Source organism: Capricornis sumatraensis, chromosome 11, assembly GCF_032405125.1.
Source record: "Capricornis sumatraensis isolate serow.1 chromosome 11, serow.2, whole genome shotgun sequence".
In the NCBI taxonomy this organism is placed as follows: domain Eukaryota; kingdom Metazoa; phylum Chordata; class Mammalia; order Artiodactyla; family Bovidae; genus Capricornis; species Capricornis sumatraensis.
Window position 1 is genome coordinate 53,533,350 of NC_091079.1, and position 16,372 is coordinate 53,549,721.

Below are 16,372 nucleotides of genomic sequence, written 5' to 3' on the forward strand. Positions count from 1 at the left end.
TTCTACTGCTGGATAGTGATGTGTAAACAAAAAGGGCAGAAGCCCCCTTTTAACTGTACCATATAGGAAAACATAGTATTTCTATCACAGTATATACTCAAATATCTTAAATCATATGTTATCATTCTCTCTACAAAGGAAAAGATACTTTGCCTACACAGAAAGCAAAACTGTCAGCTATGGACTTATGTAACAAGGAAAGTTAAAAGAAATAGTTTCAACAAATTTGGCAATATTGATAAGAGATGGAATTCTTAGATTTATGAAAATCACTGAGATCATATTTTTCTGCATCTTTCACTGGGATTAGAAAATCAAACATCAAGAAAATTTCCCACTCTTAGCTATAATATGCAAACGCCTGCTTTAATTAAATACTTCACCCCTCCCTTTCTGTGATTAGTACATTTGGGCTGTACAAGGACTTCCAAAAGTCTTTAGAGTTAAAAGTCTTTCCAGTTTTCGGCTAAAATGGGTTTGTTGTTCTGCCATAATTGTCTTGTCAACTGTTTTCTTTTTGGTAATGAAAAAGATAAACTTTTTTCATGGCATTTTTCATCCACCTTAGGTTCATGCAATATACAGCTGAATGTGCTGTGGTCTAGGTACACTAAGCATCGTTAATAGGATTCATTTTTTTTCAGGAAATATAATAACAGCTATTTAAAAAAGGGAGTAAAGGGCAAGGAAGAGAAGGAAAAAAAGAAAAAGGAGTCACTCTTCTAAGGACATAGTTCGGTCATGGGATGTATGCAGACGAGTTTTTTCCCCTTTTTATCATGAGGAGTGTTTGAAAATCATCTATCTGATAGTCCATACATCATTCTTGACCTTATCATTTTAATCCAACAGTAAATAGAAAACAAATGCTATTTTTTCCTTGAAGGTATGATCATGACATCTTGCAAAAGCATTTTTGTTAAGTTAAAGGTAATAGGCTCTATTTTTCCTTTTGTCATTGTGTCAGGGAGAGACAGCATTCCAAGGAGTTGTTTTAAATACCCTATCTGTATGCACTGTGACATCTGGTGGCATTGGTGAGCTCACCTGATGGACCACAAAGAACCCTGATTTATGAACCCATAATTGGGTTTCCAATAAACATTTGTCAAAATAATGTATTAGTTCAAACCAAAGCCTTCTTTATTTATTCATATAAAAGAGCACTTAACTTTCAACAAAGAATTGCCTATCATCAAAAACACTCTATAAATGAATCAAATTTATGAAGACACAGTTCTGGAGAGTGACTGCTCAGAGACTACAGCTTATTTTAACTCTTTAGAGGACTTAGTATTCTAACTTGCTGGTTTTCACCACATTCCTTCATATTTTTAAGTTCAAATAAAATATACTTCAATGTTTACTTGTCAAGGTACTTGTTACAAAATGAATCTAGTGACTTAAGATTTATTCAATTATGAATCTTTAGCATCATTTTATAGCTATCTCAAATTCTGTTACGACAACATATTTTTATCCATTCTTACTCAATTTACTTCTAAGTAAGAACAAAACGTACATTGCCCTCATATTAGTTTGTCAATTGCTAAGGTTTCTGATAAAGATCAATGATCTTTATTTTAAATTTTACTTGTTTACTCTTTAACAGATTAGTCTTTTTTTCCATTGGAGTTTCATGTCAATAAGTAAGATATGTAATTTACACAGCATATATGTCTTGTATCCTTTACTTTATAGAGTATGTTATTACAGGTTACCTTATGAAGCATTGTTTTAATATTTAATAGTCACTATCTTTTTTATTGTGGCATAATATACACAACATAAAATTTACCATTTTAACCATTTTGAATATACAATTTAGTGACATTAAATACTTTACAATGTTGTACAATCATAATCAGTATTTCCAGAACATTCTCATTATCTCAAACAGAAACTCTACCCATTAAACAATAACTCTTCATTCCTTTCTCCCCACCAGCCAGCCCTAATAATATTTATTCTATTTTGTTTATGAATTTGACTAGTCTAGATACCTCATATGGTTGAACCATATGTTTTTACTCTTGTGTCTAGCTTATTTCACTTGTAACATTTTCAAAGTTCACCTATCATATTGTAGTATATATCAGAATTTTATTCCTTTTTTATGGCTGAAGAATATCCCATCATATGTATACACCATATTTTGTCTATCCATTCATCTGTCAGTGGACACTTGAATTGTTTCCACTTTTTGACTATTGGGGCTTATGCTACTGTGAACATTCATGTACTTTTATCTATTTGGGTCGCTATTTTCAGTTTTTTTAGAGTGGAATTGCTGAATCATGATAATTCTATTTAATGTTTTGAGGAACCTAACTCTCCCCTTTAAAAAATTTATTAATAGTGTTATTCCTTTTGATAAATATTAGAGTCATCTTCAGTCATGATATTATTTGAAAACATTGGTGTATAAACAGGTTAAGTCAGCTGTTCACATTAATAAGTATTTAAACAAACAACACTGATGGAGGGGCTTCCTAGGCGGTGCCAGTGGTAAAGAACCCACCTGCCAATACAAGTTAGATGGAAGATACATGTGTTCGATCCCTGGGTTGGTAAGATTTCCTGGAGAAGACAATGGCAACCCACTCTAGGATTCTTTCCTGGAGAATGCCCTGAACAGAGGAGCCTGGCAGGCTACAGTCCATGGGGTCGCACAGAGTTGGACACTACTGAAGTGACTTAGCATGCACACATGCATGATGGTGTTCCAAGTAGAGTTCTAGCCACTGAGATCACAAAGATAAATAAGATAAGGTCCCTGATCTGAAGGGATTCTTATAGTCCCCAAATATTAAAAAAAATTCAGTCACTAGCAATAGTCTCAAGTCTGCTGTGAAATTTGATGAGCTTTATTTATTTGAGTTATGAAGCAGAAATAAGTTTTCATGCTATTATTTTTTTTAAGAAAATATAGAGGCACTATTGAAATTTTGAACCAAATGTGGTAGAGTTTTGGTAAAGAAAGGTTGATCCTGAATTATTTTGTGATTGGAGAATGTGAAAAGGGATGTACATGAAGGAACCTCAGCCTGGGGTTTGTGAGAAAGAGATTAGTGAGTGAAAATTATTAGACATAAGGTAAACTAAAGGATTCCCTTTGGTATATACTCTGCCTATAATTTGGGGGAAAGCTTAATGCATATTGGGGTGGAACATGGTCCACCACTACTTCTGAAGAATGGTGACTAATTTTGAAAAGTGTTCTGAGGCAGTGGTCTCGCTCACTTATAGCTGGTCATGGGAACTTCTGGGCCTTTGCAGGATAGAGCAGGGATCATCCAGCTGAAGTTCTTTAAGAACCTATGGGTATCCTCTCAGTTTGTGCTCTGCTCCTTTTTAGCATTTCTAGAGGTTTGGACTTGAGGTCAGAATCACCCTTGTGGGCTTCACCTGAAATAGAATTTGAGAGTTCACGGCTGACTGCTCTGGCCCTTGGGAAGTCCTGGTACTGTTTTCCTTCTGTTTATAATAACTAATTTTCATCAACGGTGCATGTATTCAATTTACAGGTATTTGAACTTTTTAGCCTACATGGAAATCTCAGATTAAAAAGCAGATCTAGAACTTATTGAAGAAAAAAAGAAATTCTTTTCTCCTGCCATCTTGTAGTAGATAAAAGTCCAGTGAGCTGTCTCTGACTCTTGTTTGAAGCACAAATGCAAACAGCAGTGGTGCTTCACCTTAAACTCGTCTTCGAGTATATTGGGGAAGGGAACTTACACCCTGGCCTTGTATTGATCTTGAACATACACTGACTGATAATTGATGAGCTGGATTTAGTGGACACCAATTCTGGGTAATATATTGGCATTTGCTTCTGAAGTCTGCAATGGATACAACTCCTGCTGTAAGTTTAGACTCAGCTTGGTCAGGACCTGGTGGTTCATCCCATCTGGCATGGTTTTACTTCACCTTCCACTGATGCTGCATTGGTCTCAAGTCTCTGCCATGAGCTGCCGAGAACACTGACTATCTCCTTATCCTCTTCTGTGGGTCTCTAGGTTCCTCAGCATGGAAGGCCCCACCATGACTGCTATCCTGTTAACTTTTTGCCTAAGGAACCTGCGGAAACCTTTGGGTTACTCCACCAGATGAGAGATTAGGAATGATAATTAGGCATCTTTTTTTTTTTTTTTTAATTAGGCCTCTTTCTGACTATCTTTTTCTGCCTTCTTTACTCTGTTGGGGATGTATTACTTCTTTACTCTGTATTAGCATAGTGTTGCCTTGCATAGTGATTTTGTTCCTGAGACCCAAGGGGTAAAGAGCCCCTTTGCCTTCAATGTTCCTTTTATCTTACCTAATAGTCCACCCTGCATCCCCCCACTTCAGCCTGGAAAGAGTGGGTAGGAAATATTTTTCTTTTGCTGCTTCCCTTCTCTTCTGTCTTCCTCCCTCTTCCCAAAAGCCACTTGCAAAGGAAGAAATAGGTTTTCATACTTCTCATTGTCTAATCTGTACTTTTCTCCTGTAAAAATCTCCAATCAAGTCAGCCAGATCTGCCTCTTCACCCATAAAGGAATCTTAAAAATCTTTTTTCTCTCACATAAAGCCTGACTTTGAAGACTATTTCCTAACCTTGTTGACTTGAAAACTCTATTTGGTGGCTCTAGTGATTATCTACTTTTATTTCTGTTTATATTGATGCTGCAGCAATCCTATCCTCTTTACCCCACCTCCCAAGGAAGATGAATACTTTATGATATCTAAATGGTATGCAAAAGAGGAAAGCCTGGTAATATACTTCAAAAAATTTTACGTATGGTGTCTATGGATCAAGCAGCTGTTTTAGTTCATCTGTCTTGTATGTGACATTAGCCTATAAGTAAAGATAGGGTTAGACTAGCTGCAAAGAAAATGTGGCCTGGGTTGATTGATATGTAGGTTGGTAGTACCTAAAATGTCCTTTGACTGTATCCACTAATGATAGTTTATACATCGACCTTCAGATCATCCATTCTCACTTGTCAAACCCTGTTTCCTAACATTTGGATAAAGCAAATGGCTCAATCCTGCTGTAGCATGAATCTTTCAAGACCTAGCAAAAAAAGAATTTTGAATATTGGCAGATTTTTGCAAGATAATTTATTAAAAATAAATAAAAGTTGATATATTTAAAAAAGCCAAGAAAATACATAGGTTTTAGATAAACAAAGTAAAATATACAAAATAAAAATTTTCACCTGCCTTGTGAAATGTTGAACATTTATAATTAGACTTTATTTAAGATGGTCCAGCCAAGCACCAAAATTATACATGGCAGTCTAATGCTGTAATACCATGAGAATGTCTTTTTTTACATCATTACTGTTTGGTTTCTCTACCAGACTATAAGCGACTTGAGAGTAAGACTATGTCTTATTCACTTTGTTAATCCCAGGCTCTAAAGTGATAGATAATTGGAACATTGTAGATATTAACACCTATATGCTATCTGTCTGGATCTTTGCTGATCTCTGAACAAAAGACTTGTGAACGAGAACAAAACGAGAACAAAAAGGCAATTACATATCTCTTTTTAGGGTTATATGCTTGGGACAACACTCCATGATGGGGGGAACCTAATAATTTGAGTTTTAACTTGTATTGAAATGAATTGAATTTGAATGGCCCAATTTAATACTAGTCAAGGCTTCTGGTGAAAAACAGATTTCTTAGCAATCTAATCTAGTTTATAACATCATGAAAGGCCTTCATTATCACAGCTTTCACAAGCCAACAAGCTAAGAATTCTAACTTTTATGAACCGATAGGAGTGTGAAAACACACAAGGTTTCATTTGATATACTACAAGTACTCTTGATTGTGATGTCTCCTGATATCATACTGAAATACCATGGCAACTTAAAAAAATATTTATACAAATGTTAAAAAATAAAATTAAAAAACCTTGTGAGATGAACAGCAAAAATCAGCCCTTTGATTTTTAATTTATGGCTTGCAAGTCTTTGCCTTTTAGGACTTGAAAATGTTTCAGTTTTCACCATTTATAGCGAGGTATGAAGTAAGGAGAATACTTTGGTATTGAAAGTTTGAAGAGTTTTAATGGCAAGAATTAAGCATTTTTGGTTCCAAATGAATACGTGTTTTGAGAATTGTTATTGTTTTATATAAAAAAAGTTATTTGTGCATGTAAGAGAAACACACTTTTGTGATAAACCTATTACATTGTCATTGTGCTATAACAGAAATCTTGTTACTTTGTAAAAAGCCCCAATATTATGATTACTGAGTGCTCAGAAATGTTCTTTCAGTGGTTATAAACAGGTCAGATCAATGAGGTAAGCAGTTCATAAATGTCTTTGAGGGATTTTTAGTTTGGGTTGCCCAACTGACAAAGGATTACTATTTGGCATGTCTATGGATATAATGGTATGCTAGGCAGCAGGTCTGTGGCCTAATTTAGCCAGAGAATGTACATTAACAAATTGGCTCTGTCAATGATGGATTATGCCTGAAAGAAGTTAACTGAATGCAATCTACTGGCCATGGTCATAGAGCAACACAGGTTTTTTTCTTCTTTCCATCAGGCTGACTTTTCTCCTGGCTCAGCACTTAACAAGCTCCACATGCAAAACTGGATGATCCGGTTGTTGTAAAGCAGCCTCAATGTGTGCATTTTGGGAAAGGGAAGAAACACTTAGATTAAATTTTGTGTGCTAATCTTTTGGAATGTGTGTGGATCAGACTCTGGGAAGGAGATGGATAGCTTCATGGTGAAATGTTGGCATACCATTTCTAGCTTCTATTTGTCAGCTAAAGAGGGGAAGTGTTCGGCATCAAAAACAATGATTTATTTGCTACTTACAAAGAAAGTGAATGGACATTCATTCATACAATGAGTGTGTCATTGTAATATTTGGACTTAAAGGCCACCATAAAGTCAAGCCACTTAATTAGTTCTTAAGCCAGTTGGTTGCAGCTAACTCTTCATTTCTTTATAATTTTTGTTACATTTAGTAAGAAGGCAGAATATGGCTGTTAGTATGGGGGCCACCTTTATGTAGAATAAAAATATGGAGATTTAAGATTTAGAGCAGTGGTTCAGTAGAAATGACTCCACACCATTCTTTGGGCACTCTTTAATCATACTTTTCAATTTTTCAATCCATTTATTACTTATCAGGCTAGAATATGCTTCAGTAACAAAGAATGCCCAAATTTCAGGACTTAACAATACAAAAAGTTAACTCTCACACTATGTGTCCACAAATAATGGGCAGAATCTTTGACAGATCTTCTGTCTGGACAGATGCTTTCATGATTACTTGGAAAAGGGAACATGTTATATCATGTCCTGGCTCTTAACGCTTTCACTTCATAGCCATACACATTTTATTGACCACAGTGAAAGTGTTAGTCACTCAGTCATGTTCCACTCTTTGCCACCCCATGGATTGTAGCCCGCCAGGCTCCTATGTCCATGGAATTCTCCAGGCAAGAAAACAGGAGTGGGTTGCCATTCCTTTCTCTAGGATCTTCCCAACCCAGGGATTAAACCCAGGTCTCCTGCATTGCAGGCAGATTCTTTACCATCTGAGCTACCAGAGAAGCCAAAGCAAATCAGTATTAGCCTACCCCAAAGTCTCAAAGATTTCTCCTATGTTTTCTTCTAGGAGATCTGTAATTTGCATTTAGGTTTGTGAGCCATTTTGGATTATTTTGGTCTGCGGTATGAGGTAAGGATTGCATTTTCTTTCTTTCCAGATGGATTTCCAGTTGTTCCAGAACAATTTGTTGAAAAGACTGTCCTTTCCCCATATAGTTATCATAGCACCTTTGTAAATAATAAATTGACTATCTATTCATCTGTCTATTCTAAACTATTACTGGGCTGTCTCTCTTGGTCCATTGCTGTATATGTCTATCCGTAGGCCAGCGAATAGTGTTTTGATTACTGTATCTGTAAGTTTGAGATAGGTAGTGTTAAGTCCTGTAACTTTGGTCTATTTCAGTATTGTTTTCACTGTTTTAGGTCCTTTCAGTTCAGTTCAGTTCAGTTCAGTCGCTTAGTCACGTCTGACTCTTTGCTACCCCATGAACTGCAGCACGCCAGGCCTCCCTGTGCACCACCAACTGCCAGAGTCTATCCAAACCTATGTCCATTACAGCTCCATAATAAATATTGTAATTAACTTGTCAGCCTTTACAAAGAAAGGATAGAGTTTTGATTAGGCTTGCTTGTTTTTTTTCCTAACTTTTTATTTTGCATTGGGGTGTGGTCAATTATCAACGTTGTGATCGTTTCAGGTGAACAGTGAAGGGACTCAGCCACATGTATACATGTATCCATTCTCTTCCAAAGTTCTCTCCCATGATTAGGAATGCTTTGAATCTTTGGGCCAATTTAGGATGACGAGATTTACTTCTTAACTCAGTTGAGTTTTTCAGTATTTCCTTATCTGTGTAGGTCTTTAAATTTTCCTCAACAATATTTTATAATTTTCAGTGTGTGTATCCTATTAAATTTATCCCTAAGTATTTTATTTTTCATGATAATGAAAATGGAATTATTCTTTAAATTTCATCTTTTAATTTCATGCTAAGATATATAAATACAACAGATTGGTATATATTGGCCTTGGACCCTGTAAGCTTTCTCAATTCACTTATTAAATTTTAGTACCTTTTTGATACGTATTGGTGTCTTCTATGTATATAGTAATTTCTTTTTCATGGTAAGATAGTTTACCTCTTCTTTTCAAATAGTATGACTTTTATTTATTTTCTTTCATTATTTCACTAGTAGGACCTCAACAGTGTTGAACAGAAGTCAGAGCAGATATATGCCTTATTTCTGATCTTTGAGGGGAAAATATTGTCTTCACTATTAAGCATGATGTTAGTTGTGGGTTTTTTAGTAGCTATAAATCTTTAGTAGATGCTTTTTTTTTATCAAATTGAGGAAGTTTTCCAGCCCCAGTTTTCTGAGATTTAAAAGTTAAGATAGGTATTAAAGTTTCTTGAGTATTTTTTATGCATTGATTTTGAGATGCTCAGATGTCTTTTCTCCTTCATTCTTCTAATATGATGAATTACACTGATTTATTTTCAATTTATTTTATTTGTCAAATAAATCAATTGATTTATTTTATCAATCTTATATTCTCAGGAAAACCCTATTTGGTCATAATGTATAACACTTTTATGTATTGCTGGATTTAATTTGCTTATATTTTATTAAGATTTTTTTCTTCTATGTACATGAGGCATATTAGTCTTAAAATTTCTTGCCATGTCTTTACCTTTTATTGTTACTGGGGAAAGACTTGTCTCATAAAAATCAGCTTGTCTCATAAAATAGAGGCGAGGTCCCTCCTCCTTTATTTTCTAAGAATTCTATCTACAGAACTAATAGTATTCCTTTCTTGAGTATTTGAAATAATTCACCATTGAAGCTATCTGGGCCTGGAGTTTTATTTATGAGAAGAGTTTATTCTGATTTATTTTCTCAAATTGATAGGAGGGGTATTCAGATGTTCTGTTTTTTCTAAAATCAGCTTTGGTAATTTGTATCTTTAACAAGTTTGTCTATTTCATCTAATCAAAAATATTTTGCAAAAATTGTTTTACAATAGCATCTTCTTTTAAGTAGCTGTAGGATCTTAGTGATTTTCCTTCTTTCAATCCTAGTATTAGTAATTGAACTTTCTTTTTTTTAAAACCAGAGATTCTTTTCAGTTTTGTCAGACTTCTGAAAAAACTGGCTTATATTTCATTGAAGGAAGAGAGGGATGAGATGCAGGGTATTTGTAGAGTAGTAAAACTATTATATATGAAACTGTAATAATGGGTACATTTCATTATGCCTTTGTTAAAACCAATAGAACTTGTACAACACAAAACAGCAAACCTTTCTTCCTTCCCCTAGAACTCTTGGCAATCATTGATATTTTTACTATCTCTTTTAAAAAATGTCATGTAGTTGATCCAGGGTACAATCAAGGCTTATGCAGTACATTTCCTTATTATGTCTCTTTAGCCTGTTTAAGTCAGAACAGAACTTTTGCTTTCCTCCACCCCCACTAGACCATGACATTGATGGAAGAGTTGCAGAAGAGTTTGAGCCACAGATGTAGAAAACAAACTAGTAGTTGCTAGTGGGAAGGAGGGGGAGAGGCAATATAGGGGTTGGGGAGAGGGAAGTACAAACTATTGCGTGTAAGATAGGCTGCAAGGATGTATCGTACAACATGGGGAATATAGCAAATACTTTATCATAACTGTAAATAGAGTATAATCTTTAAAAATTGTACATAAAATTAAAAAAAATAACGGAATCTCAAAAAGAAAAAAGTCCTAGAAGAAAACATAGGCAGTATACTCTAACATTAATCTAAGCAGGGTTTTTTGTTTGTTTGTTTTGGATCTGTATTCGCAGGCAAAGGAAACAAAAGTGAAAATAAGCCAATTGGACCTATTCACAATAGCCAGAACATGGAAGCAACCTAAATGTCCATCCACAGAGGAATGAATAAAGAATGTAGTATATATATATGATGAGATATTAGTCATAAAATGAATGAAATTTGGTCATTTGTAGTGATCTGGATGGACCTAGAGTCTGTCATACAGAGTGAAGTAAGTCAGAGAAAACCATATATTAACATATATATGGAATCTAAAAAAAATAATACAGATGAACCTATTTGAAGGGCAGGAATACAGATGCAGATGTAGAGACTGTACATGTGAACATAGGCTGGGGAAGGAGAGGATGGGATAAATTGATAGAAGAGCGTTGACATATATACACTATCATGTATAAAGCAGATAGCAAGTGGGAAGGTGCTGTATAACATAGGGAGCTCAGCTGAGTGCTCTGTGATGACCTAAAGGGGTGGGATGGGGGTGGATGGGAGGGAGGCTCAAGAGTGAGGGGTTATGTATATACATATAGCTGATTAATACTGATGTATGGCAAAAGCCAACAGAACATTGTAAAGCAATAATACTCCCAAGCAAACAAATAAAACCTTCTCAAAACTATAAAAGCTTTTACACAGTAAAGGAAACTATCAACTAAATGAAAAATGAATTTACTGAATGGGAGAAACTATTTGCAAATGATATGACTGGAAAAGGATTTAATTCCAAAATATATGAAAAACTCATACAACTCAAAAAAAAACCCCCAAAAACCCAATTAAAAAATCAGCAGAGGCATTTTCCCAAAGAAGACATACAGATAACCAGTAGGCACATGTAAAGATACTCAGCATTATTAATCATGAGGAAAATGCAACTCAAAACCACAATGAGCTACCTCACAGTTGAAGCCGCTATGGAAAACAGTATAGAGGTTCCTAAAAAATTTAAAAATAGAACTACCATTCAACACAACAATTCCACCCCTGGGTAATTATCTGAAGAAAATGAAGATACTAGTTTGAAAAGATATATGTACCGCAGTGTTCACACCAGCATTATTTATAGTAGCTAAAATATGGAAGCAATATAAGAGCTTTTTGACAACTGAGTGGGTAAATAGGATGTGGCACACATATACAATGGAATATTGCTTAAAAGATTATATCATAATACATAATATATAATAAAAGATTAAAACAATATATAATATTATATAAAAATGAAATCTCAGCCATTTGTGACAACATTTATGGACATGGAGGGTATTATGCTTAGTGAAGTAAGTCAGATTGAGAAAGACAAAGTATGTTTTCACTTACATGTAGAATTTAAAAGACAAAAGAACAAATATAACAAATCAGAAATGGACTCATAAAGAAAGAACTAGCTGTTACCACATAGGAAGGTGTGAGGGGAGGAGGAAATGGAAGGGGATTAAGAGGTACAAACTGGGATATAATATACAGCACAAGGAATATGGTATAACAACTGCATGGTGTGTAATCTGTAAACATTTTGAGTCACTATGTTGTACACCTGATAATAATAGTGTAGTAAGTCAAGTATATCTAAAAGACTGTCTTTTTTTCATTCATCATAATCCTTAAAGACTTATCCAGGCATCATTAATTATTTGTAATGCTGAGTAGCATTTTATTGTATGGATATACCACACTTTACATTGATGGACATTTGACTTGTGTTCAGTTTTTGGCTTTTCAAATAAAGTTGTTTTGAACATTTGTGTACAAGTCTTCATATAAACATATATTTCCTTTCCCTTGAGTAAATCCCAATAAGTGAAATGGCTGGCTATATGTATTTAACATTTTAAGAAACTGACAAACTATTTTAAAAAATGATTATATCATTTTATATTTCTACCAGCAGTGCATGAGATTTTCAGTTGTTTCATATCTTTGCCAACACTTGATATGTTCATTTTGTTAATATTAGACATTCTAATTGTTGTACAGTGATCTCTCATTGTGATTTAAATTTGTGTTTTATTAATGATTCATAATGATAAGCATCTTTTGATATGCTTATTTGTCATCTGTATATCTTGTTTGGTGATGGGCCTGTTCAAATCTTTTGTCTACTTGTGCTGAATTTTGAGAGTTCTTTTTGTATTCTGAATACAAGTCCCTTATCAGGTATGTACTTTGTAAAGGTTTCTTCTCAGTCAATGGCTTGTTTTGTTATTCTCTTAACAGTGCCTTTTTTAAGAGTAGAAGTTTTAAATTTTGTTGAAGACCAGTTAATCAATTTATTCTTTTATGGATCATACTTTTTGTTTCATATCTAAGAAATTTTAGCCTAATCCAGGGATCAGCAAACTATAGGTCTTCTATAGGGCAAATATGGGCTGCTGATTGTTTTACATGATCTGCGGTCAAGAATTTTTTAACAGAAATTTTTGTTGAGATAACTATAAGTTCATGTGAAATTACAGCAAACAATAAAGAGGCATCCATATAAACTTTCTCTAATTTCTCCCAGTGGTAGAAGTTTGCAAAACTGTGTAGTTTAATATCACATCCGAGTTATTGACACAATCCACAAACCTTATTCAGATTTCTGCAGTCTGTCTTTCACTCATTTGTGTGGGTAAATACTTAAACATTTTTAAATGGTTGGAAATCAACCATTTCCAAATCAAAAGTGTATTATTTCTCAATATATGAATATTATATGAAATTAACATGTCAGTGTCCAAAGTAAAGTTTCATTGGAACATTTATTCCTTTATGTATTATCTGTGACTCTATGATAACAGAATGGGGTAGTTGTAACAGAAGCTATATGTGATAATCCCATTATTTTCCACTGTTGCTCAATGCACTATAAATTGCTGTGATGCTGTTGTAATGCTGTTGACAGCATTTTGTGTATCACATATCACTGTACCATGACATTATATTTACTTTTTCATCACCAGGGCATTCCCGTCATGTCACATCAAGAAGAGAAAACTAGACTTTAAATATCATGCTTTTAAGGCACAGTAGAGTTTAACCATTTAAATTAATAATTTGTAAACAAATTAGGTGGTGAAGTATTTATTTATTGTGGAATGACTCAACAGCTGTGCTGAAAGAATATAATATATTTACATTGATATTACCAGACTGTTCATCATGATATTCCCAATACATAGGACAGAACAGTCAGGAAAAATTAGAAATTTTCAATGAAACATCTCATCATGGTAAAATTTTTTTCCAAAAATAAAAAGTGAGATACAACCAAAACAAGCTTTCAAGTGGTCCATTTGTCAGCCAAGCAAGGATTTCTGATGGTGAGTTAATTAAATCTTGTTTGCAGCAACTGAAGAATAAATGTGGTGAGGGAAAACATTTAAGATTATTAGTTGTTGGGCAAAAGTGATTCTTCAAAGAGTTGACATTAGGAGGGACATCGTAGTCAGTTTAAAATGAAGGCAAATGATTTCAAGTGCATTTCCTTGGCTCTTGATGAATTGAAAAATGTTATTGATATTCCTTAACTGTTACTGTTTATTCAAAGATTCAGGGCTTCCTTGGTGGCTCAGTGGTAAAAAATTTGCTTGCAATGTAGGAGACGCAGGGGATGCAATGCAAGTTCGATCTCTGGATCAGAAAGATCCCTGGGAGAGAGAGCATGGCAACCACTCTACTGTTCTTGCCTGAAAAATCCCGTGGACAGAGGAGCCTGGCAGGCTACAGTCCAAGGGGTTTCAAAGAGTCAGACATGACTGAAGCGACTGAGCACAGCATTCAAAGAATCAATACAAAGTGATAAAGTATTAACCCAATGAAAAGTCATCATGGAACTACTACAGGTGAGAATATTTTCAAGTAAGTTATGAAAACATTAATTTAGTTCAACCTGAAGGGTGGTATTTGCTAAAATGTGTTACATCTGTTAGTGGTAAAAATGTGAATGAAGCAGGAAAGATTTGGTTGAACAAATGAACATAACTTTTGAAAATAAAACTTGTTTAAAGCCTTTGGTTATTTAGTGGTTCTCTGCAGGAAATATTAATATTTGAATCTGTTATTTGTTTTTGAAACAGTAGTTTTAAGAGTAGACTTCATGCACTCTCATGGGCTTCAATTGTGCATTCAGTGAGTTTTTATCAGAAACAGAAGCAGAATATCCTAGCTTGCCCTTCCGCACAGCAGTTCAATGATTTAGCAATGGTAGTGTCCCATTGTGATTTTCTTCAATTAAGGGCTAAGACTGAAATTTTTCTGAAAGCAAAAAACCTCTTTGAATTGTTACTATTTAACACTGAATGGCTTTGGAAATTAGCTTTTGCTGTAGCTTAACAAAAAGTTAATGTGCTTACTCCAAAATTACAAGGAAAACAGTGCATATATGAGTAAAGTATAAATGAGGCAAAGTCATTTTGATTTTTGTTTCTTGAATCTCAAGTAATGTCAGGCTTCTTTATATAGTTTCTATACTGTCCAGTGTTAAAACAAGAAATGAGACCTTCATTCCTATGCAGATTTGTAGTAGGTATCTTTTCCAGAAGCATTTTTAAAACTATAATGCAAAGGCAAGAGAAATTCCATATTTCATAATCCATTTAACTTAGTGCAAGTAACCTTCACTTAGAAGTAATCTGCAGTGTAATGACATGCTGAAAGAAAAATACGAAGAAAAGAATCTAGCAGAATTATGTAAATGCCTTCCAAGTGATGAATATTCTTACTTAAAATCATATGATTATGGATTGCTATAATCCATACCAATACTTCTGGTAGTACCTATCTATGTGAAAGACATTTTCAAATATAAAAATGTGTGAAATCTCATTGTGTGTGCTCAGTAGCTCAGTCGTGTCCAACTTTTTGCAACCCTATGGAGCCCACCAGGCTCCTCTGTCCATGGAATTCTCCAGGCAGAAATACTATAGTGTGTTGCCATTTCTTGTGCCAGGGGATCTTCCCAACCCAGGGATGGAGCCCTTTTCTCTTGAGCTGCCTGCATTGTAGGTGGATTCTTTACCACTGAGCTACCAGGGAAGACTGTATAATAACATCTCATTACAGATAGGCATTAAAATATGTACCTTTGCAATTTATTTTTTTACATTAATTTTTTTATATTGAGATTGAACTCACATATCATAAAATCATCATTTTAAAGTGCATACTTCAGTAGTTTTTAATATTTTGACAAGGTTGAACAATTACTGTTTCAGAAAGTTTACATCAGCACCAAAAGCCCATACCCGTTTTGTTGTTCTTGTTCAGTCGCCAAGTTATGTCCTACTCTTTGTGACCCCATGGGCTGTGGCATACACCAGGCCCCTCTGTCCTCTACTGTCTCCCAGAGTTTGTGCAGATGCATGTCCATTGAGTTGGTGATGTTATCTAACCATACCCACTAACAGTTACTAATTACCCCTTCCTCTAACTGCTATTTACTTTCCTCTCTGTATGGATTTGCTTATTCTGAACATTTAATATAAATGAAATTGTTTATCTGGCCATTTGTCTGGCTTCTTTCCCTTAGCATATGTTTTCAAAGCTCAGCCAGTTGTACCAAGTTTCAGTACTTGTCATTTTTATGGTGAATTCCTTTATATGGATACTCCACATTTGTTTATCCACTTACTAACTGACACAAATTTGAATAATTGGTAGAAATTGATTGAAAGTTTCTATTCTTTTTGCTATTATGAATAATGCTCCTATGAGCATTCATATACAAAATTTTGTTTGAACACATATTTTCAATTATCTTGAGTATATACCTAGTTGTGGAATTGCTGATTGTCATGGGTTGAATTGTATCCTTCCTCACAAAGGCCATGTTGTGGTTCTAACCTTTGGTGTCTTTGCTATGACCTTATCTGGAAATACAGTTTTTGCTGCTGTAATAAAATTAAGATGTTGGGTTAAGGTGGACTGTAATCCTATGATAGATGTCCTTATAAGAGGAGTGCCAAAGAATCAACACTTCGAAATTGTAGTGCTGGAGAAGATTC